The sequence below is a fragment of the Labrus mixtus genome, chromosome 2 (genome assembly GCF_963584025.1).
Source record: "Labrus mixtus chromosome 2, fLabMix1.1, whole genome shotgun sequence".
Lineage (NCBI taxonomy): Eukaryota > Metazoa > Chordata > Actinopteri > Labriformes > Labridae > Labrus > Labrus mixtus.
The window spans coordinates 22,518,409-22,539,945 of NC_083613.1; the positions used below are offsets into that span (position 1 = coordinate 22,518,409).

General features: G+C 38.9%; 1 protein-coding gene and 1 long non-coding RNA gene across 3 annotated transcripts in view; one reads left to right on the forward strand and one right to left on the reverse strand.

The window, feature by feature from the left end:
* The window catches only part of LOC132989363 (uncharacterized), a 128,778-nt gene that overhangs the window by 48,661 nt on the left and 58,580 nt on the right, over positions 1-21,537 (reverse strand). The gene's annotated exons all lie outside the window — the stretch shown is intronic.
* The window catches only part of fbxw7 (F-box and WD repeat domain containing 7), a 120,189-nt gene that overhangs the window by 2,996 nt on the left and 95,656 nt on the right, over positions 1-21,537 (forward strand). The window contains exons 2-3 of one of the 2 annotated variants that reach the window (XM_061056894.1): positions 10,103-10,253; positions 16,724-16,800. The gene's annotated coding sequence lies outside the window, so the exon portion shown is untranslated. The remainder of the gene's footprint in view (positions 1-10,102; positions 10,254-16,723; positions 16,801-21,537) is intronic. The other variant, XM_061056904.1, reaches the window with a different exon arrangement.

Consider the following 21,537-nt stretch of genomic DNA (forward strand, 5'->3'; position numbering starts at 1 on the left):
TTTTCCGTCTTCTCCAGAAGTGGAACACTATAAAGAGGTATGATTTACAGAATGGACGAACAAAGAGTAGCTGACAGTATTTATACAAGAACAGAATATTTTGATCAGTATTTTGAAATGAAATGTTCTGGCTGTGGATATAACTGCACGCCTTGAAGGGTGAGCAGCAAGGGGTAGTCCGTCTTTGTTTGCAGAAAGCAGCACATTCCCATAGTCCTGACTGTTACTCTGTAGCTGACCTCAGGGCCTTCCTATAACCATCGTCATATGGACAGTGAGATTTCCTGCCTTTGAACCCTTAATTGACTAAACATGAAGTGAGATGAGTACGATGTGTTGTAAAGAATGTCAACAGTTTTATTCAAAACAATCAAAAGCAGACCTGTAATCCATGTGCTGATGAAAAGCCTAATAATGACCGATAAAGACCTGATCACATTGACATCATGGAGCTGGGCTGATAAGATATTCTCTATTGGTAATAACCATCTGACTTTACCCAGCTTGGGGAATACATCATGTAATCTTGTTTTATTAGGGAGATTGGGAATTGTAACATAAAAATTGGATTGGTGAAATGGTTTCTTTTGATTCAGAATTCCCAGGTTCCTTTTTGTACTGTGTTCCTCCCTTCTGAAAACATTACTGCCGACAAATGTGGTCTTTCCGTTTTTTTGGGATTTTATCATATTGACTGAAGATGGAAGAAGTACTTCACAGTACTCAGAGTGTAGCAGGATAACTGCATGGCAAGCTTGAATCTTGTTGTTTTAAAAGTGGCTTACTACACACTCACTGCAAAGGAGAGGGATAGCAGAAAACTAAGAAGATCTTTTTCCCATGAGAAATGGTTCAGCAGCAGTTTCAGTAGGAGTGGTATAAAAATATCACATAAAAGATCCACAAAACCAAACTATGCCCAACACTAAAATATAACAAGATGTAAGAAATGGACTCTCAGCTCTAGTATTAATAGCGTAGCACCTTGAACAAGATGTTAGTCCTCTGCTGCTCTTTGGTGGGCCCAGATTTTATAACTCACCAGTAACCACCAGTTTATTCTTTCTTTGACTGTGTGGAAATCTGATGTGTTATGCATGCTGCAAGTTACGAACAGACAACACTCATTTCTAGAGGTATTCCCCGTGAGTTCTCTAAATTTTGTAAATAGGAGTCGCAGTGTGTTTCACTCTGTGTTAGATTACAAACACGGTGTATTGTAAAAGAAAAGACAAGGAATCTCACTTGTGTAAAAAGATGTTCTTGGATGTAGTAAAGAAGACTTGGTTGAGGAGTTAAAGTCGAATGCTTTGTTTGTTTTTGATGCCATGAATGGGCAGTCTTTTATAGAACGGGCAGTCATCTAAGCCTTTAAGGACCCAAATCACTGCTAACCAGCAAAAGATACTGAGCCATTTGGGTCATTAGTGAGTCATGACATGATCCGTGATTTGATGAGCATCCTCAGTCCAGAGGGAGGAGAGAGGGCAAAAGTTACTGTTCCTCTGGTTGAGATACATTTGGTTACTTTAGGATTTATAGAGAGAGTACCAGCATTAAACAAAAAGATCAGATTTTGGTTTTCAATGACTGTTGTTAGCTGTAGAGTTTGAATTTCGAGAACAAACTGAAAGTGGGAAGACTGTCTAGCAAAATGTGGGACTTTTTCCTCAGCTGTCTGAAATGTTTTTTCATCCGGTTTAATGATTTCAGACAAAAAATGTTGGTGTCTTCAACAGATGGGCAGGTTGAGAGGAAATATAAAAATGTAGATGTGGGAGTATTTGTGAGGAGAAAGACTGCAGGGAGGAGATGATCGGCCAGATATGTAGTGTGTGTATAGACTTATTTACAGGTGTTAGCAAATGGGAGGGGGTGAAAGGAAAACGAAACTAGCCTCATGAGAAAGTAGAGAAGAAGCATAAAGATAGATGAAAGTGGCTCTATAAAAAAGAGGCCAGCCTGCAGTCAGCATTGTGTGTGGGCAGAGGCACTTTCAGTGAGAGGGATAGAGTGAGATCAATGAAAGAGGAAATGAAAGGCCTTCTCTGTGGGGAGGTCCAAGTCACCTTGAAGAAAGAGGGATCTCCCATCTCCTGTTCCACTGTTTTCTTTCTTTTAAGAGAGTCATAAAGTAGGACTTAGGGGCAACAGCGGACTGCAACATTATGATGGGCAGAATAAAGGTTAAACTTTGAGTAGGTCAAAGGTTTGGATATTATAACGGGCATATTAGAGGTTTAACTTCCTTACCCACTATGAAAGAACTCCTAAAGCGCCCTTAAACTCCTGATGGCGTTGTTCAAAAATAGTATGCGTTAATTATTCTCATAAAACTATATGTGCATTCAGTGGAGTGTAGATTTCTTCTTGATGTGTCTTAGGGCACCTGGGGGGACAACAGCAAATGTCCTACCTCCCTTCAAACTGTCACCTAATGTATCTGGGAGACTGGCCACGCAAACTTAGTTTTTACAACACAGACTTAATTCTATTAGAGATGATGAAACAAATATGTATATATATATTTTTTACCTCAAGCTGATGATGGAAGTTGCTCTGAAGAGAGCTATCCTGCTTCCTCATCATCTCTGTGACACATGCACTGTACTGCTCATGTATCCCTATGTTGATAAGCAGTCAATGATGATTTTAAAGCAATTTAATAGAGTACCGTAGGTAACATTACAACAAGGTAAATGGTGAGTGTGATGTTTTCTGCTATCTATCAGATAATGCTCAGTGAAGTAAAATCTGTATTTAAATATTTGGGCTGTTTTTTTTTGTTTCTATTTAAAGTTGTGTATGTCATAATGAAGTTTTTCTGTATTTAAAGTGATTCCAGATTTTCGCTTTGCAACTTCGCTCTGTATTACGCATGTCTTTACATTTTCAACAAATAGTTTAAATGTGATCATTTTCTTTAAACATTAAATTCATGCTCAGTGTCCTCATGAATGCCCTTCTCATAATCAAAGAAAAATGAAAGTCCTTACGTTTAGATTTCTCTTCATTTTTTTTTTTTTGCACATTTTTACCGTCCAATCTCTCCACGTCTATTATGCGATCATCAACTTTTCGAATGTTTTTCGAGCTTCTTTCAAATGCTTTCTTAATGAGTTTGAATTCACTCTCGGGGTCGAGTGGAGATTTACAGCTACAGCTGAACGTGAGTGTTTTCTCGGGTTGTGAATGGCCCTCTGCTCTGTATCTGTGAGGCACAAGGAGCATGTTAATAATTCAGTGCTTTGCCATGTAGCTCTGAGTTGGTTAATGAACAGGGGGAGGAATCTCCCAGGCATATCGCTTTGATGTGTTCTGTCGTAAGAATGCTGTGTATCAGTGCGGCGACAAGAACACAACAAAACAAGTTAATAGAGGATGCATTATATCTGAAAATGATGCTGTGGATGATCACAATGTATCCACATTTATACTTTGGATATGAGAAAGAATAGAGGAGGGTCTCTTTATCCTGTACCAGAAGAGACTTTTTTTTGTCTGTTGTTGCAATTATGCTAAAAAGTCTGATTGATGTGGATAACAAATATAACCACCATCTAAACAGAGTTTTTTTGATCAGTTCAATGTTGTTTCTTTTAATCAGCAGGTGTTTTAGGGCTGCCGCTTTCTTGTGCAACACGGCTCGCTAAGAACGCCTCACACTGCCAACTCTTTTCTGCTACAGTAAATAAGCTGTCCTGCTGCTGCTTTTAGTTTCCGCAGACTTTAGACAAACTTTACAGTAGACGGTGGTTCACATGAGGTGGGACGCTGAAAAAGTTAACCTGTTCCAGACAACAAAATAGCCTTTATTGAGAATGAACTCCTCACTTTTATAGTGCTGGTGCATGACGCCATATTCACATTTTTATCTGTGTCTGAAGGAAAATGTCTCCCTGCTATGAACAACTGTATTTACCCAAGTTGAAATGAAGAGTGGTTCATAACAGTGACTTAATATATAAACAGTTGTCCAGCTCTAGGTTGTATATGGGCTTTACATTATAACCCTGTTCACACACATATGTTTAACATCATTGGGCACCTTTTTAAAGAAATATCAATGACTGTCCCTGTAGATCCAATATCTCTACCCTTTGATATGCAACATTTATTCAGTTAAATACAGTCAGATGTTGATGGGGTTTCTCTTGATATATTTTGTCTAATTAGTATTGAATAGTTCAATTTCATAAAAAATATGATTGCCGCCTTTAATCTTTTAGATGCAATCATGTTCATTTTTTTTTTTTTTTTTCCCATTTCAAAATGTATTTGTGTATAAAAGTCGCTATACAGTGCACAGAGCCATACCCAGTCCTGTAGAGAGTTCCTGTCAGAGAGTGCAGAGTCTGTTTGGCTTTAAGCTCAGACCTTTTCCATCTTTGCCTTAACACAATTGCATCTCTTTGCTGCCACCCACGACTTATTCCCTCTCAAATGCCCACCAGTCCTTCTCTGAGACTGCAGCAGAGGTGCAGGATGAAAAACCATTTGAAAGGAGGCCTCTCCCAGCAGAGGTCCCGTTGGCATGGAAACGGCTGTCTTTGTGAATGTAGGCTTCCCTTCCACGCCTCGTCGGAGGTTTCCCAATGTCTGAGGACCCTTTGGTAACAAGTAAACCTTAAACAGTTCGACAAACATTCACTTACATTAGCTTTATGGTATTTTCTGGTCATACCCTTTGTTAGTTTATATTCAGGAAATTAGATTTAATGTCCTGGAGTTTCATTTATAAAACAGTGTGTAGAATCAATACTTAAAGGGTATGTGTGCCCAAAACCCTGAAACGGCATCCGTACCCTAAATTCAGATTTATAAAAACCATATGCACGCACACTGTTGGGTGGGGGTGTTTCTGCTGTAAATATCCAATGATAAAATTGCCAGACAGACTATGGATTATCTTAACAACAGCAACAGAACACAAATGGCTGACAATGTTTTCATGTTATCAGGCTTATATTCTGTTAGCAGGTACTTCTAATAGGGCTCAACAGTGTGGCTCTGGAAGTGAAAATCCCATTAATTTTCTCCATAGCGGATTTGATTATTAGCCATAATGTCATAGCCATCCATGGTAGACTTACTACGAGCTACCAGAGTGTGAAAAGATGGTACATGCTCCTGTAGGAGACACAAGTCTGTACGATATCAACCTTGTTTTGAGAAAAACATGATTTTATTCACGATATCTGGGACAAAGAACTACACTACCCACGATCATAGTGTCACAGCGACGTCTCTGATTGGTTGAGCTCGCTGTTACCATGGCAATGTTTCCCGCCCCTCAGCGCCGTATGCGAATACATAGTTTCGCTAGCAGGCTAGTTAGTTAGCTAACACGAAATGTACTGATAACCTTGTCATGCCGCAGTGAATGTAGTTGATATATTGACGCAACACAAATTATAAGAGATTACACTTTCATTAACAGAATAAACACAACAACGACGAAAGTTACTTTTAAGAAGAAACGCTATCATTCCCAATGGATTGTGGGATGGGTAGTATCTTGACTCTGTACAAAAAGTATGTACACAGTCTTGTACATTTGCCTTTTTTTCTGTTTTTCAATGCCAGTGTGGCGCCGAAAGTATACGGGTAGCTGGTTGTCTTGGTTCCAGGCTTTAATCACTAGTTTTGTGAAAAATCAATGGAGGATTTGAATGGGGAATTTTACTTCTGGAACCAGAGCCACCGAAAAAAAGTGGGCGGTTGAGCTCTATAGGCTAGAAAGGTGTTATTATCCTGGCTTGTAAATGTCAGACGTATACATTTCAGTCACAGCAAACATTGTTTCCTTTTAAGCTCACAACATACACTTGGCTCCTGTCCAATTATAGATCTGCTGCTATGAGAGTATTACACTTACTGTTAAATTTATACAAGAATAAAGATGGTTGACAGATTTAAAATGATATGATCCACAAAATTAATAACATGAACGAATTCATCCAAATTCAAACTAAATAGACCTGCATGCAATGCTCCCTTTTATAAACCACGATCCACCTGAAAATGAGTGCACGTTGATCATCCTAATGTTACGCCCTTTACACGCCCATTTTAACCATAAATGGTAAAAGCAAAGCACCTCATGAATGAAAATGCATACAAAAGAGCAGACAGATCAAAGGCTTCCAGTGCTTTGATCACCACGACAACAGGTAGTAAGACGTACAAAGTAAACTTTCTAACCCAGAAATCGAGGGGCTTGTCAATAAAGTGGAGTTTAGTAATCACATATTGTTTTTTTTATGGCTGAAGGGTAAAAAAAAAAATCAAAACAAGAGAATGTTGCTGCTGCATTCACACAGTCCTCCTGCAGCCAAAACATCAATGTATCATTACGCAAGAGTGTCACTGCATTGTATATGTTTACAGTACCCACACCGATTTGCTCATATATTGTCACGTCAGTCTCCTTCACTATAGGATTTTATTCAGCAGAACTTTGAACGGTGAACAACCGCTTTAATTGTTCGCCCTGCACTCCGACTGAAAGGATATATCACACTTAATTCCCACACTTTACTCATTTATACAATTAATATGTGCAGGACAGGATGCTGTGCTGAGTAACAAGACGGCAAACTGTGTGAAACAGCCACCAGTCGTGTGCTCTTATTGATGATAAAAATGACATTTGCTCGATATTGGAAAACATGAGTAAGAACTACATGGGCTATGGTTTTATGTACTGGTTTGAATTTATACGTCAATGATTACGTCGGCGCACAGTCTGGTTCTCTGCCCTCCTGTGAATGAAAGTGAGACAACGCTGATAAAATATATGGCTGAATTTATATACAGTACGTAAGTTTAATGTTTAAATCTTTTGATATCGAAAGTTACTCGTGGAAAACGGCTTACCACATGAGCACGTTAAACTGTCGGTTTGAATGATTATGATGATGTGGATCTGTCAGTTAACTTTGGTATTTAGTGAAATAAGATGTGTGAGAGGCATCAATATACATTCCTGCTTCAATTCACCACCTCACCGTCTGTGTTGCCATTTTCCTCTGCCTCCCAAATGTGGACAGGCGTGCTTGCGCACATTTCACCATTGGGTTTGTTTTTAAAGATCACACTTTGCGGGGAGTTTCAGGCCCTGTTTTGTTTGCGCGCAATGCTTATAAATGAGACCCCTGAACTGTAAAGAGTGTCTAATTGTGTAACTGCAGGTCTTACGTTTTGTTTCACCTTTTTAGTGAACTCTACAGTGCTTTCATCCATTTTTATCACATAAACTAAAAGGGAAATGTAGACCTAAAGTTTAGAGAAGTTCCTTCCAAGTTGCTTGATCATGCCCCCTTTTCTCCTGTTGTATTCGTTCAACATATTCAGTTTTAGTTAAAGACTCTCCCATTGGAACAATGTGCTTTAAAGGCCCTGCTTTCTGTCTTTGTGACTATTGATCCTTCTTCAGAGGCATACTAAATTATCAGCCTTTGAGATAATTTTTACCAAGAAAAATACAAGTTCTAACACCTTTTAGTTGTTACTGGTGATGAAACAACATCAGACTTCCACAGAGAGAAAGTAAGAGTGTTTTTAATGTTCATAAAATCCATAAGTTCTAAAATCTCTACGCACCACCCAGCTTTTCTCCTGCCAAGGGCAAGGCTGCTGTCAGCTGAAGGGTCAATCGCAGTGGATGGCATTGGAGAAGGTGTTACCACCGTCTGTTTTAAAAGTTGAGAATTGGAAATGTAGTCTGCTTTCCAGAGATTGTTGCATTTAGCCAACAGTCTGGAGATGCACCGCCCTGATTCATGCTGCCCACTGTCATGATATCCTTAGTTTCAGTATTTTCCTTCACAGGATGTTTTGTTTGATGTGGTATAATTTGTTTGTGAAGTATGCTGCCTGCAGTGCCATACTCCTGCATTGCTCTGTCTTCACAGTGTATACCCCCACAATGATTTCATTGTCCTTTGGGTTATGTCACGATGGTGATCATCATCCAACGATTGGTAGACGCTGCCCAACCCTGGTCATTTGCTTAGTTCAGTTCCTTATCATGCAAATACTGCTTGAATTTAGTATGTTCACTATTGATGCTGTACCTTCCTTGTTGACTTGTAGATTTATCCAGAGTTTTGCAGCTTAGTCAGCTCCAATAAAGGTCTGGAAAAATATATACTACTACTACTACTACTATACTCTGTTTGTGACAACAGCTGAGACAATAAACTGTTGTGAGTAGGGATGTAACAATACAGTAAATCCACTGTTCAACACATACCTTGGTTTCTTGGTCATGGTTTCCAGTTTTTGTTTGGTGCTTATGGTTGGAGTGTTTTTTTTTTTTTTTTTTTTCATCTTTACGAGTTTTAGGCAAATTTAAGAGGAACAGCAATGACTTAAGAATAAAAAAAACTAATTTTTTAAATTCCAAAACTATTTCTTTATTTTACTTTAAGGCAAAAAAAAAACTGTTTCCATGTATACGTATTCCTGGTGTTTGGTGAAAGTTTCTTTTCAATCATGCGGAGAAGTTGTTGCCAAGAAAAACAGAAACCAATGAGAGTATGCAGGTTTAGTAAAAGAGAAGGAAGATGTAGGGGTGTGCCATAGGATGATATTTGATCGTGAAGAAATGTGTCAAGATCATAGTATCATGCTTCGGTGCGCGCATGGACTCTCAGGCACACACAAACAGGAACAAGAAAATTAATTTAAAAAAATCAAAGATTGTGATTTGTAAATGTTGAATAGCTACAAATTATGGACCAACTGGCATTTCATTGGTGCAGAGGGGGTCAAGGAGGAGGATAAACCCGCTGATGAAAAGAGGGCAAGCAGTGGTAGAAGTATACAAAGTGTATCTTTTGTGTCTGTGTCTTTTCTTTGCTTTGCAGTCAGCCGGCTATTTTTTTCTAAATGAGTCCATTAGATGATATTTTCGAGACAAACCATCCAGTCTCTGTCCTCCATCGACCAGGACACACAACAACCAACCTGAGAAGTATTCTCCAAATTCAGTTAAATTCACAAATAAGCCAAGGCCACCACCGCATCCTGTTCTTGTCTCTTCTCTGCCACACAGATAGAAACAGGTGGCCTGCTCTGTTATCTGTACTACACGCTGTTCACAAATTCTCCGTTAAAACCTTTTGGATTTAAAGCTTACTGAACTGTACAGGAAGTATCATATAAACTTCTCAGGTAACTTTTCACAGCACATCTTCATGCTACAGTCTTGCCAACCTAGAAACTGGAAATCATTGCAGCTTCAAGTTAAGTAGATCAACAGTTTTGTGGCCCACATTTATTTTTCTTCTGGATGAATTATTTACTGTTTATCAAATATAAAGTAGGTTGGTTGCTCTAAAATGCATCTGCTATGAACTGAGATCAACTAGAGACAAATGCACAGATGTATTGGGGTGTGATTTCTCGCACTTAATATAAAGGCGTTTTTTTTTTTTTTTAGCAGATTAATTTGTTTTCGACTGGTTTCATATTTTATATTGCATAAATTAGCTTTTACGCAGTTCCTTTTAAGATTAAAGTACAATAATAGACTTTTTTGCATTTATAAGGTATTCGTGGCACCAGAGGAATGTGTTGCATTGTCATTGTAGGATATCCTCCCTCAGATTTGACCTGGGTAGCTTTCCGCTGGGGAGACACGGGCAGCTGGCAGCTCAGTTAAAGTTCCTTTAAGTCTATTAGAGAGGATAATCCTAGAGGGAGAGTTTCAGTGAACAGGAGCAGGTGGACAGTCTGTCCATTCACTTTCCTCACTTTTACTGTCCGACTATAACCTTTCCCGATGCCGCTGATCGTTCTCCAACACATGTGCCGCCATATGCTTTCTAAATTATTCCCTAAAAAGGAAAGATAGCTTGACTATACAAGACATAAAAATATAGAGAAAAACAATGATGTGTGTTGCATGACCTCAACATCAAAGCTCTGCTCCAAACAAGGCTGCTTCCAAACGATCTCAGAGGTGCATTTTTTTCTGCCATTACAAGATGAAAGTTAACACACATGTTTTGTTTACTTCTCCGCCGTTGCTCAATGTTTCGCAACTCACGGTTGTATTCTGACATTTGTTGCTCTCTCCACATTTTCTCTATAGCCCCCCGCCCTCCAACTTCACTACCCCTGGCTCAGTCTGTGGTTCAGCATCACTTCAAAGGGAAGGTCTGTGGAGCTGCAGATAACACCGCCATACCCCCAAGCAGCAGAAAAGCTCAACAAGATCCCCTACGCAGTCCCTCCGCTGACAGGTTTGGCCCCTCCTATGTCTCCGATGTCTTGTAGAAAAACTGCCTCTGCTGCTCCTGTCTGTTCACTGATGTTTTTTTTTCTTTCTCTTGTAGCACTGCTGCAATTTGCATTGTTCTGGTCAGCCCCAGGCTTAAATGTACACACAAATGGCATTGTTGGCTAGCAGCATTTGTATCAGTTCACAGAACTTAAAAGATGAAATGAGAGAATAAGTTGTTGTCATATTCTTCTAGAAGCAACCATTTGACCAAAAGCATAGAGCTAGTCTCATGTGTTCTCTGTGAAAATTATGCTTTGGATGAAAAAAAAAAAAATCTTCACGTGATCAGTTTGCATTTATGAAGATAAAATATTGCAGACACCTCCAGCGAGAGGTGCGATGAGCAATTCAGTTCCATTCATGAGCAAGAGGTTGGGATTCAGTTAAAAGCAATTACATTTTCCTCTTGTACTTTTTACTCAGTATTGGGAATTTGGCCTGTGTTAGCACTCGTGAGTAATGTCAAATAACATTATACTTCATAAGTTAAAAACTAGAAACACAACAAATTGTGATTCTAAATAATTTTCTCATGTCAATACTTATGTAACACTTGACCCAAACAAAAGTAGATCGCAGCTCTATGTTAGATCACTGAGTATTTTGTTGGTGCTCAAAGTGTTGTCATCTGTTGGCTTATCTGTGTTTCCATGGTAACAGCACCTGGCTGCTTTTGGTTCCTCATGATATCCTCAGGGATGAAACACCTCTTACCTGCACCTCTGTCCCCCTGTGAATATCTGTCAGTCCTAATGTTTTAGATGAAAGCTAGACTGTTACACCAAACGTGTCTTCCAAGTTATCAGGAGCCAGGTATGGAATATAAAAGCACAACCTGATGTCATGTAGAAGAAATCAAAGTAATGATATGCTCCATCAAAATGTTGGACTGGCCTTTGTTGGCGTAACAAGAACAGATAAAAAATGATATCAAATGCTTTACAAAAGATGAGTCACCTTTTGAAGACTTCTAAGTAATGAAGCCTATAGCCTGACTCACAGGATGTAAGCTGTCTGCATAGTCTGCCAAAAGCCGCTATCTCCGATGGAGTTCTCTTCCCTTGATTCTATCTGGATGCTTCTGGTTCAAAAGCCCTGTCCCAAATAAAAAAACAAGAACCTCTGAAGTGAAACATGAAACAAAGCAGGCCTTGGGTCTTATATCCCTTAAAATGTTCTACGTGGGGTTTTATTTTCCAGGATTTAGTCCCAGCTCTGCTCCCCTGCAAGTTGTTTCACCAAAACAAGTACCCTGTTGAAATGATTTTGCACTGTCGCTGAATCCTGAGCTATCGCCAAACCGAGACATCTGTGATCGGTTTAGAAAAATACAAACAAACCAGAGCATGTTTTTCCCTTCTGCAGAATTGTGATTTTTCTGTCAGCCCTTGTCTAACACAGGTCTGAACTAGCAAAAACCTTTTCTCCTGTAGGCGACGAAGGTTTGTCTTTCACAGTTACATGCAGGTTAAATATTGAATGGTGTACAACAATATCATGGGTAGCATTTAAATAATCGTGACTTTACTTTCAGTTAGATGTGCACCACTATAGTATTTACTAGAGCTGACTATTATAAATACATGTTAATCGGTTACTGTATCTTATTGCAGCAATTTCTTTATTTCTATTATTTGTTACATTGATTGCGAGTTTCACTCTTAATTTAATTGTACCTGATATAATAACAATGAAGGTAATTCATTCTATTCATTGAGAGAAAGAAGCAGAGTTATAAAACTATCTTGGATCACGGCTCGTCTTTGTCCAGTTCAAATCTGCAGACTAATTTTTGATGCTATGCAAATTGTGCTTTAGACAAACTATCAGGTCTAATTCTCTAATTCAGTCTCGCCCAGAACATTTTCAGGACCAAACATTTCTTTTCCTAAATTCTGATACATTTTCTCCACTAATTTGTGCTTTTTCTGCACCGCTTTATGATTTAGTCTTGTGTCCTCTTTAGTGAAACAGACTAGCAAATAGTGTGATTTGTCAGAGAGGTTTTTTTTTTTTTTGGATGCCTCTGTGTATGAGCATAGAACTGCAACGGATACAGTGTGCACCGAAGCTTGATACTATGATCTTTCTGCCTCGGCGGATTGTCGACACATTTCTTCACTATCTAATATCGTCCTATGGCGTACCCCTACATCTTCCTTCTCTTTCACTAAACACTGCCTACTCTCATTGGTTTCTGTTGTTCTTTGCAACGTCTTCTCTGCATGATGGATATGTGAGCTAGTCTGCGTTGGGGAAATATTTTTTCTTTCTTTTTTTCAACAGATCAGATTCACAGCTGCACATTGTGTCATGATGGGGGATTGTCAGGTTTCTCTGCTGCTCTGTTTAGAAAGCTCCTGGATTTGAAGGAAGAATCTGTTGGGAAGGTGGGGTCGGAGAGGAAATGAAGCTGCATTCCAGCAGTGATTTATGAAGTGTCTTTCACAGTCTTTGTAGTGTTGGCTTGTTTGCAGCTGCTCTAGAAAACATTGTATTCCATAAACATTAGAAAACTCCTTTATACTACAAAATAAGGAATGACTAACCTTTCAGTGATGGGCTGAATAAGTAATGTGTGTGATCACTGCACCTGTGTGTGATTGTGTGAAGGGCTTGGTATAAGGTTATGTCATAGATTCTGCATGCCTGCTTTGAATATTATGTTGCAGCTTTAAGCTATTTTTGTTATGTAACTTTAGTTATGGAAAGTACTCAAGTTTAATCCTGAAATTTTCTGTAATTTGGATCATCAGATTATTGACACAGAGGTAACACTTCTGCTGCACAAATACAAGATAAGAAACTTACATTCTTGTATTGTTTCACTTGTCTGTTTTCCCTTTTTTAACAGGGATTTTGTTCACTGAACAATGTTGCGTAACCCAGTGCTTCTGTTATATTTTAAACAGAGTTACTCAAAGCTGAACCCAGGCCAGGAAACACGCCGTAACATTCCTCCATGTGGAATCATTTTATTTGGTGCAGCTGACCCAGACTGAAGTTGCAGGCATCTGGAACCTCTGTACTTGCCTCTCTCAAAGGCCTCTGGAAACTCTCCGAACTTTTCCTAGAAAGCCCTGGGATACAGCGGTTAAAAGTTGGCTAATTTTGTTTCCTAACAGGGGTTGGCTCACATAAACATTGCAGATTTTGCAAAACAGAAGTGGAAGACCTTTGTTTCGGTATTGAGGAGAGGACTTTAGACCACAAACTCAGAACATAAGAGGATACTACGAGGATTATAATCGACAGCCACATATCATAAAATACACAGATTTGCTAAATGAAATTGTCACTACTCTGTTCTGATTAAGATAAAGGTTATTGAGGTATCAGCTTAGCAGCAGCCGCTGGCTGAAAGGATGGACACATCGCTGGCAGTATGTCACAGGCCAGCAGCTGTTGCTAATTAAAGGTAGATATGTGAAGAACTTGATTACAGGCCAAAACAAAAACTTGGCTGTTGTTGAGTTTGTGAGTTGGCTCTAAGTCTGTGCTTTCATTCGGGCTCTGTGTCAGCAGATACACAATGTTAAAGGTCTTCTATAAGGGCTTTCACACTTACAGAAAACTTCTGAAAAACAAAACGCCTGATAATGACATAAGGAGCTGTATGTGTAAACGCAAACAGCCAAATACTGCACTCAGATTTGTATCTGGAGTTTCTCCTGCCAGCCCCGTAGTATTTTTTTCTACATAAAGTCTGAGTGCGCTGATGTGAGAACCCAGCAGGATATTATCCGGAGAATTCACCTTGAGCCAGTGGCCAGAGAGCAGAAAAACACCGCCAGCAACGGTTTAAACAACAGGATTAAATCTCCCATCGCAGACTGTTAGTCCGAGCTCCGCCCTGTTTAACTCTCAGCAGACTTCTAACGTCTCTTGGGTTCGTTAAACGTTCGTTTGTTGGGTTGAAATGTAAACCTTACCTGTGCAAACTCTGGAAATACTTATTTCTTTTGCACTATCTGTATGGAAAAATGTTAAACTGTTCCATATAACCGGGATGGAGTAATTTTCACAACTCCTATGTTTCGTTTTCATTTTCAGCCGCTGCGGAGCAAAAGGGGGGAGGGGGAGACACATCTGTGTAGGAGAATAAACTGCATGATAGAATAAACACTGTAGCCTGATTCTACAATCTCTCTGCTTTGGCAGATCGTCAACATATTCTGATCCATCATGATCCATGATCGTCTTATCGCACACCACTATTCTCCAGCATATTCTTCTTCGCTCTTTTGTTGATTTGTTGAATCGTTTTTTAAAAAGACAGTCATACACCATACCAAACACAACACTTTACATATACAATATGTTTGATTTGAATAACCTTTTACCTAATAATTTGATTTGTAGATCAAACCACTAATTGATCAAATAAAAAAATGTACAAAAACGATCCTGTCAATTGTAACTCCACTGAATTGATCAAATACATTTTTTCAAGTCTGCATTTGTTTGTAAAAATCTAGCACCACAGTTGTAGTTCTTTCCGACTTATCCTGTTGTTGGCAGTCTGTATCATCTGTTTAATTCTGGAAACAACCGCTAGTTGCTTGCAAGTCACAACACAATGAAGCACTTGTTTCTTAGCCACTTCAATCCTGCACATCGTCACAAATAAAGTTTACGAGACACGAAACCTAAATTGTGGATATTTCAGTCAGTCAACCATTTTTCTGTCTCACAGTTATCAGATGTCAAACAGCTGGATTCCCTGTCTGGGCATCTGCTCAATTCCCAGAACTCCCATGTCCATATCTAGTTTTGTTTACGTCAACTTAGAAATCCCATTCTCTCTTCCCAAAGTTAGCTCTTGGCCTTGCTGTGAGTCTAGTGGGCTTAATATTGTATGTAGGCAGCTGCTCAAAACCAACAGCTCCATTTCTCCTATTAGAACACTTTTATCTGTGTTCATTGTCGAACAAATCATACCCTCACATGCACAGAAATAAGCTGTCCAGGATCGGATAATGTGCTACGTTGTTTGTATAAGGCTGAGTATTTCAACATGGGAACACATGGATTGTGTTAGAAGGATCAAAGATACTCTGTTACAGATGTTATCCAGAGGTGGCGGTTGTTGGAAAAAACACTGAATGTAGTAGTTCTATTACATGTGTGTTTTTCTAATGGAAGTCTAAGATATAAGGTTCTTACTTCATATTCTGCTTGCTGCTGTCTTGTCGTCTTCAACACAGCAGGATGTTTATATTAAAATTCATTTTACATTTGGACATAAACTGACATTTTTTCAGATTAAAGGCACATCTACCTCTAAGCTGTAGAGTTTTAGAAATATTTATAAATCCTCCTCTTACATAGACAATAACTTCTGGATGTATAAATCCAGGACGGGGATGGCAAACTTGAGGCTGCAAAAACAGTAGTCCATAAACCAATGGGTGTGTCCGCTGTGGCTATGCACTATTGTTTTATTTCCATAAGCACCTGCTGTCGGGCTAAACAAACGACTACTTCTGACTTTTTCTGTTGTTTATTCTGATGAAAAGTTTAACTCATAAGTAAAACCGCTTCCCTTGTTTATTTAAGAGGCACTCGCCTCTGTTAAAATTGAATTAGTACATACTTCAGGATCTCCTCCAGTCATCTGTGAGACTGACTTAATTTCTTACTGCTCCATTTGGTATGCTACTGAGTTACAGAGCTAGCCTTAGCACTTAGCAGGGAGTGATGGATTAGCCCCCCCCAAAAAATAATCGATTTTGGAAGTTGTGAATCTATTTAAATCTCAGAAGATAAGAATCTTGATTTTTACATGAATAGATTTTTTTTCCCCACCTCTAATGTTTATAGGTGTTATGATGTGCCCCCTCTCACATATTAAGATGAAGAAGCTTGTGGGTTAGATTTAGAAGGATGCAGCTGTTATTTCAATGCGTCAGATACACTACCTAAGTATTGTATGGGACTCTGCAGATACCCATTGTTATTATTAAAGACAATACATTTAATCTGGACAACCCTGGTCCTTAAAGTGTGGAGAATCAAAGTTAGTTAGATTTTTAACAATGCACACAGCATCATGTAAAAGCGGTTAGCTGCGCACTAGTTAACCAGCAGCTGCCCTCTGTTTATTTCTGATCAAATAAGACAGAGGAATAACTGACGCACTTGTGGCAGTGACTCACTGTTGCACACTGATGCAGGTGTTGCACGTTGTGCCAGGTTATTAAATTGTTCTTCTGTAGTTTATCTGGCAGACCTGTTGAAGAACTGGCTCGATCTGGCTCGGTATTTTGGAGAATCTGAACTGTGAAATCGCAGCATCCCTATCTCACCGCTCTGGCCCTCCTGCGCTCGCCTCATATTCCAGACAGCCTCTTGACCTGTTAACTCTTTGATGACTTCTGAGATTGTTTTTTTTTTTCTTTCTTTCCCCCTTCCTATCTTTGTCCACAGAAAGAATCAAATCTTAGAGTAGGACCAGGAGTGGAGAAGACCAATTGTGGCCTGAGGAAAGACAGAAAGACAGAACTGTAAGTAAACACTGCGACTTTGAAAACTTCTCAGAGGTCAGGATGTGTTGATGTGAATGTAAATCTCACACAGTGCTAAACCTATTGCATCTAAAAACTGAGATATGTCTCTTTTTTTTTTCTTTTCTTTTTTTTTTACACAAATGGCAGTAGGCGTGTTGTCTGTAGCTGACAAAGAAACCAATACAATTCTCCCTTGGGCTAGGACAATGTATTGGATCTGTGCACAAATGTTTGGATCATAATATTCAGCAGACGGTGAGAAATATCAAAGGCTCTTTGCATTGGTGTTTGAGTTCTGTGTGTCGGCTTTAAGTCCACTAAAAGCTTTTAAAAAAAAAAAAAAAAAATGTAAGCTTTACCAGAAAGTGAAACCATGTCAAACAGTGGAAGGGGAAAAGAAGGGCTGGATAAATAAGCCTCTGTTAATGTATAGATTTTCTCAGTTTCACATGTTGGTAAACAATGTCACACATATCAGGTTCAGCTTTGTATCATGTTCATTGTCAGGTGTTGTTAACAGCTGATGGGATGTAAGCTTGAATCCAGTTGTTTCCTAGCAACACCTTTCATGTACGCTTCACGAGTGTCATCGATTAATTCACTTCTGCGACCACTAAAAATAAGTTTACCTATAGCACCTATATGCACACTGCAAAATTACAAAGCACTTTTCCAAGTTGCTTTGATACAAACGTGGGCGGGAACGTGGCGGTCCCTTTTCCCCCTTTGGCTACCCATGTTGTCAAAGCGGTACCTTTATGTCTTTGTGGATCTTTTTTTAAAAATGCTTGTTGGCAATGAGCTGATAATATCTATTAGCTCACTGGTCCCTGCTGTGGGGTCATGTTATGGATCATAGAGAGAGGCATCAGTATCAATTTCAGTCCATTTCTAACCTGCGAAACAGTCATCACTGTAGTTTGAACTCTAACCTTGTTAAGTATGATTACGCTGATTTTGTAAGTAACACAAAAGAGACAACTGGAGGTTAGCAGCACAGATAAGACTGTTTACAAAGCATTGTTATTGGCATGTGGAGCTCCTGCTGTGCAGTGCTTCTGCTACTCTGAAACGCAATGTGATTTCACAGACTGGGACACTCAATGTTACGCCATCGCAGAATCAATATGGCTGTACAAAGATGCAATGACGGCTGAGCTCAGTTATGTGCATGAGACACAGTGGAAGTTGTTGGAGTTGTTTTAACGTATCCTCTTTGTATAACATGTATGTGTGAAAGCAGGGGACTAAAATGTTGCAAAATACAACATTTTTGGATTGTAGCTTTATACTGTTTGTCTTAACATTCAAAGGCATTGTTTACATATTAGTAATTTTATTTTGTATGTTGGCAAACTTACTGTCTGATTTTGAAATGTGCCCCCTTATTTTTACACGATGGCAAACTTTCAGGAAGAGTAAAACACATTTTCATCTGGTCAGGCTGCAGTTATTGATCTTTGTGCACCTTGGAGTTGATGTGTGTATCGTTGTCAGCCGTTACTGTGGGACTAAAGACATATGGTTAATGTGTTAATGGTGTATTCAGTGCTCGTAGCTCTATGAGGTGTTCTTCCTTAAAGCCATAAGTGTGGTGCAAGTGTTGAATTATTCATCCGGGGCAGACGCTGGTGAATTAAAGGTAAAGTGATAGCACATAGCAGTGCACTGCTTGACTCTGTGCTGCATTTTTAACGTGCGGACCGACACTCAGATGTCTAAATGTTAACATTGTCTTCCTCCTAAAACTGTTACCGTGGTATCAAGGACCGGATACAGGAAATCTGATATGGAGTGTGAATAATTCAGCATGATGCTCAGGGAAGTTGCACTTGAAAGAAAATTTAATCCCAGTTTGTGTCACACGGCTATCTTCTTGTGCTTAAGACGTGAGTGCACTGAATGCTGACTCCTATCTGTCCTGAAGCAGAAAACAAAACAAAAACAGAATTAACAAATGTTTCATCCTTTAGCTTGAAACCAGCATCACTCCATCTATTCCATCCTTGAAAGGTACATGTTTCTCAATCATTGGGGGACTTTTTTTGTTGAACATTACAGAAGACAATAATAGTGTATTCCAGTATGAAGTTGACCGCAGAATAAAGAAGTGCACTGCTATTCCATGAAATTTGAATGTGAAACTGCTTCATAAGCACACTGTTGAAAAGAACTGAGATTTAGCTATCCTCTGTGTCCCTCCCTAATAAGTCCCACACCTCTCACCCACTCATTCTCTGTAAATAATTCAGAACAGCCCTTTGCCTGCAGAATAGCTTAAACACAATTGATAACAGCGAGATAGCAGAAGACAGAACAAAATTGCTGCCGATGCACTTAAAAAAAAAAAAAAAAGTTAAAGAAAAACTGACTGCAATCCATCAGTTTTAAATGGGAGGATACTTTGCAGTGATTCACGTCACATTTGTCTCTTTCAAATTATCTCAAGTGTAGCATCTGTGAAGTATACAAGGCTGTTGCAGATAAAAGCTTAAAGGGGGATACATGTATCTCGTTTCTGAAAATAGTCAAATAGCAAAACCTAAAGAATGGAAGTCATTGTAACTATAAGCAGAATAGGCTACTTTAAGACTAAAGGCACAGTCTGGTGACCTAAGTTTAGGAGTGACTCTAGTCATCTCTAGACTGCACTAGACTTTTATCTGAAGCTGTTGCAAACAAAAACTGTTATTGTCTTTTTATTGGTTGACTAACATCTGGGTTAGATACTTGATCTATAAACAGTGTTGATTAGTGTTTCCCAAACCTCAAATTGATGTCCATACATTTATTTTATGTCCACAACAAAATATATAAATTTTGTGTTTCCTGTTATAACGGATAAGAGCCCTCTAATAATCAGCCAGTATTTATGTCCATTCTAGAGGCTACAGGTGGAAGATGTGGATGCCATTCTTTGAGGGGAGTTTTGTAACACTCCTAGTCACGTGTTGTGGAGCTCCTATCGAGTTGATCCAAGTTTGTCCCTGTGCTGGTGAGAATGGAGGTTGTCATTATCTTGAGCTCATCTGATGATGCTTTCATCAATTATTCTGTGCATTTCTATTACGTGTTTTTCTTTCGAGTATGAGAACCACATTTAATTGTTTTGGGTGATTTATAACACCTTGTCACATCCCTGATTTGGCGCATCCAAAATCTAAAGCATGACAAATCTGTCTGAAAGTACAGTCTGGTGCTTTTAGTAGTGACGGGTAGGGAGAAATCATTTAGGATCCGTGTCAGATGTTGAGTGCTGTCCTGCTTGAGTTTCAGTCTTTATCCACTAGAGTGCAGCCTACCCAGAGAAAAGGGTCTGTGTAGTAAGTAACCATTTGTTGTAATTACACTGAGGACTGTTTTAATGACACATGTTTATAGCAGCATATTATCTCCATATTCATTTTTTTTTAGATTTCCTGTGCAGTGTATTGCATCCTTGTAACAACTGCTCCGCTCTTTCTTTACACCTTAAACATAGACATTGTGTACTGAGTTTCTTTAACATTCTCTTATTTTTTACGATTTAATATTCTGCAATACTTACACTTTTTGACTATTTCAGTACTGCACTTAACTGACTACCTATATTTATCCTCACTTCATGTAATGTCTTAAACCTTGCAGTAGATCTTTTTGAGTCTTTTAAACAGAAACTGCACAGACAGCCTTTACCTGACAGGATCTTTAAGAATAAACCGTTTGCACACTAAAATGTACCATCCACCTCCTTCAGTGTTTTACCTTTCAGTGCGTATAGTTTGTCCACTTTAGGATAATTGAGGATTAGATTTGCAGGCTCACTTAAACATATCAGCTGCTAATTGGTTTTGAGATTAATGGCACCACGCTAATTATCACACATTCCCCACTTGATAAACCACTGAAACAATTTGTCAACAAGTCTGTATCTTACTGCACTTAAAACCGTGCGCTGCTCTTCCCTAGGAGATTTTAACACAGCAGATTAAGTGAATAATTTACCTTGTTTTAAACTCTGATAGCGTTAATGCTTGTGCTGTTTTGTTTAGGAAGTTAATAGACTCTAACTTCTCTCCGTCCGTCACCAGTTACTGCAGTCTACCCTTTTCTCATTAGTAGAGTATAGAGTAGAAGAATGTGCCATAGATTTACTCAGCAGACAGCAGCTGCAGCCTCATTGGCTGTATTTATCAAAGGGAATCATACATTCTTAATAGAGGATCTAGAGGTGGATAAACAAGGTCTGTTCTTTTAGAAAGAGTGGATTAATAGGCTATCAAATTAGTTTTTTAAATTGACATCAAATAATTCTTTGTTCAGGTTATAGATATATAGCGACTTTATTAATCCCTTTGGTTAATAAAGTCAGACGGTAAGATAACAGACTAAATAAATGTGAGTCTTTCTTTAGTCTTTGTTTTTTGTAGGCATCATTCATTAAAAAATGAGTTCATTAGAAATCTACCAAGATAACGAATATATTACATTAAAGAATGTATAAATTAATAATGAAGAGCACCGTGTTGGTTCTTTGTGTCGGCCCGTATGAAGGGTTTAGTTTTCAGAGTGAGTATGTGGAGACAGGAAGTGCATCTGTTGCATCCTAATATAGTTTTGTAGTCTGGGAAGTTGCTCTGCAGTCATTTTTCATGGTTGAAAAGGCATGTAATGAAATGTTATCTTTCAGTAACGAAGAGTAATGGCAAGTGGCCTCACAAGAGAATAACTGAGGACAGAGTGCGTGCATGGTTT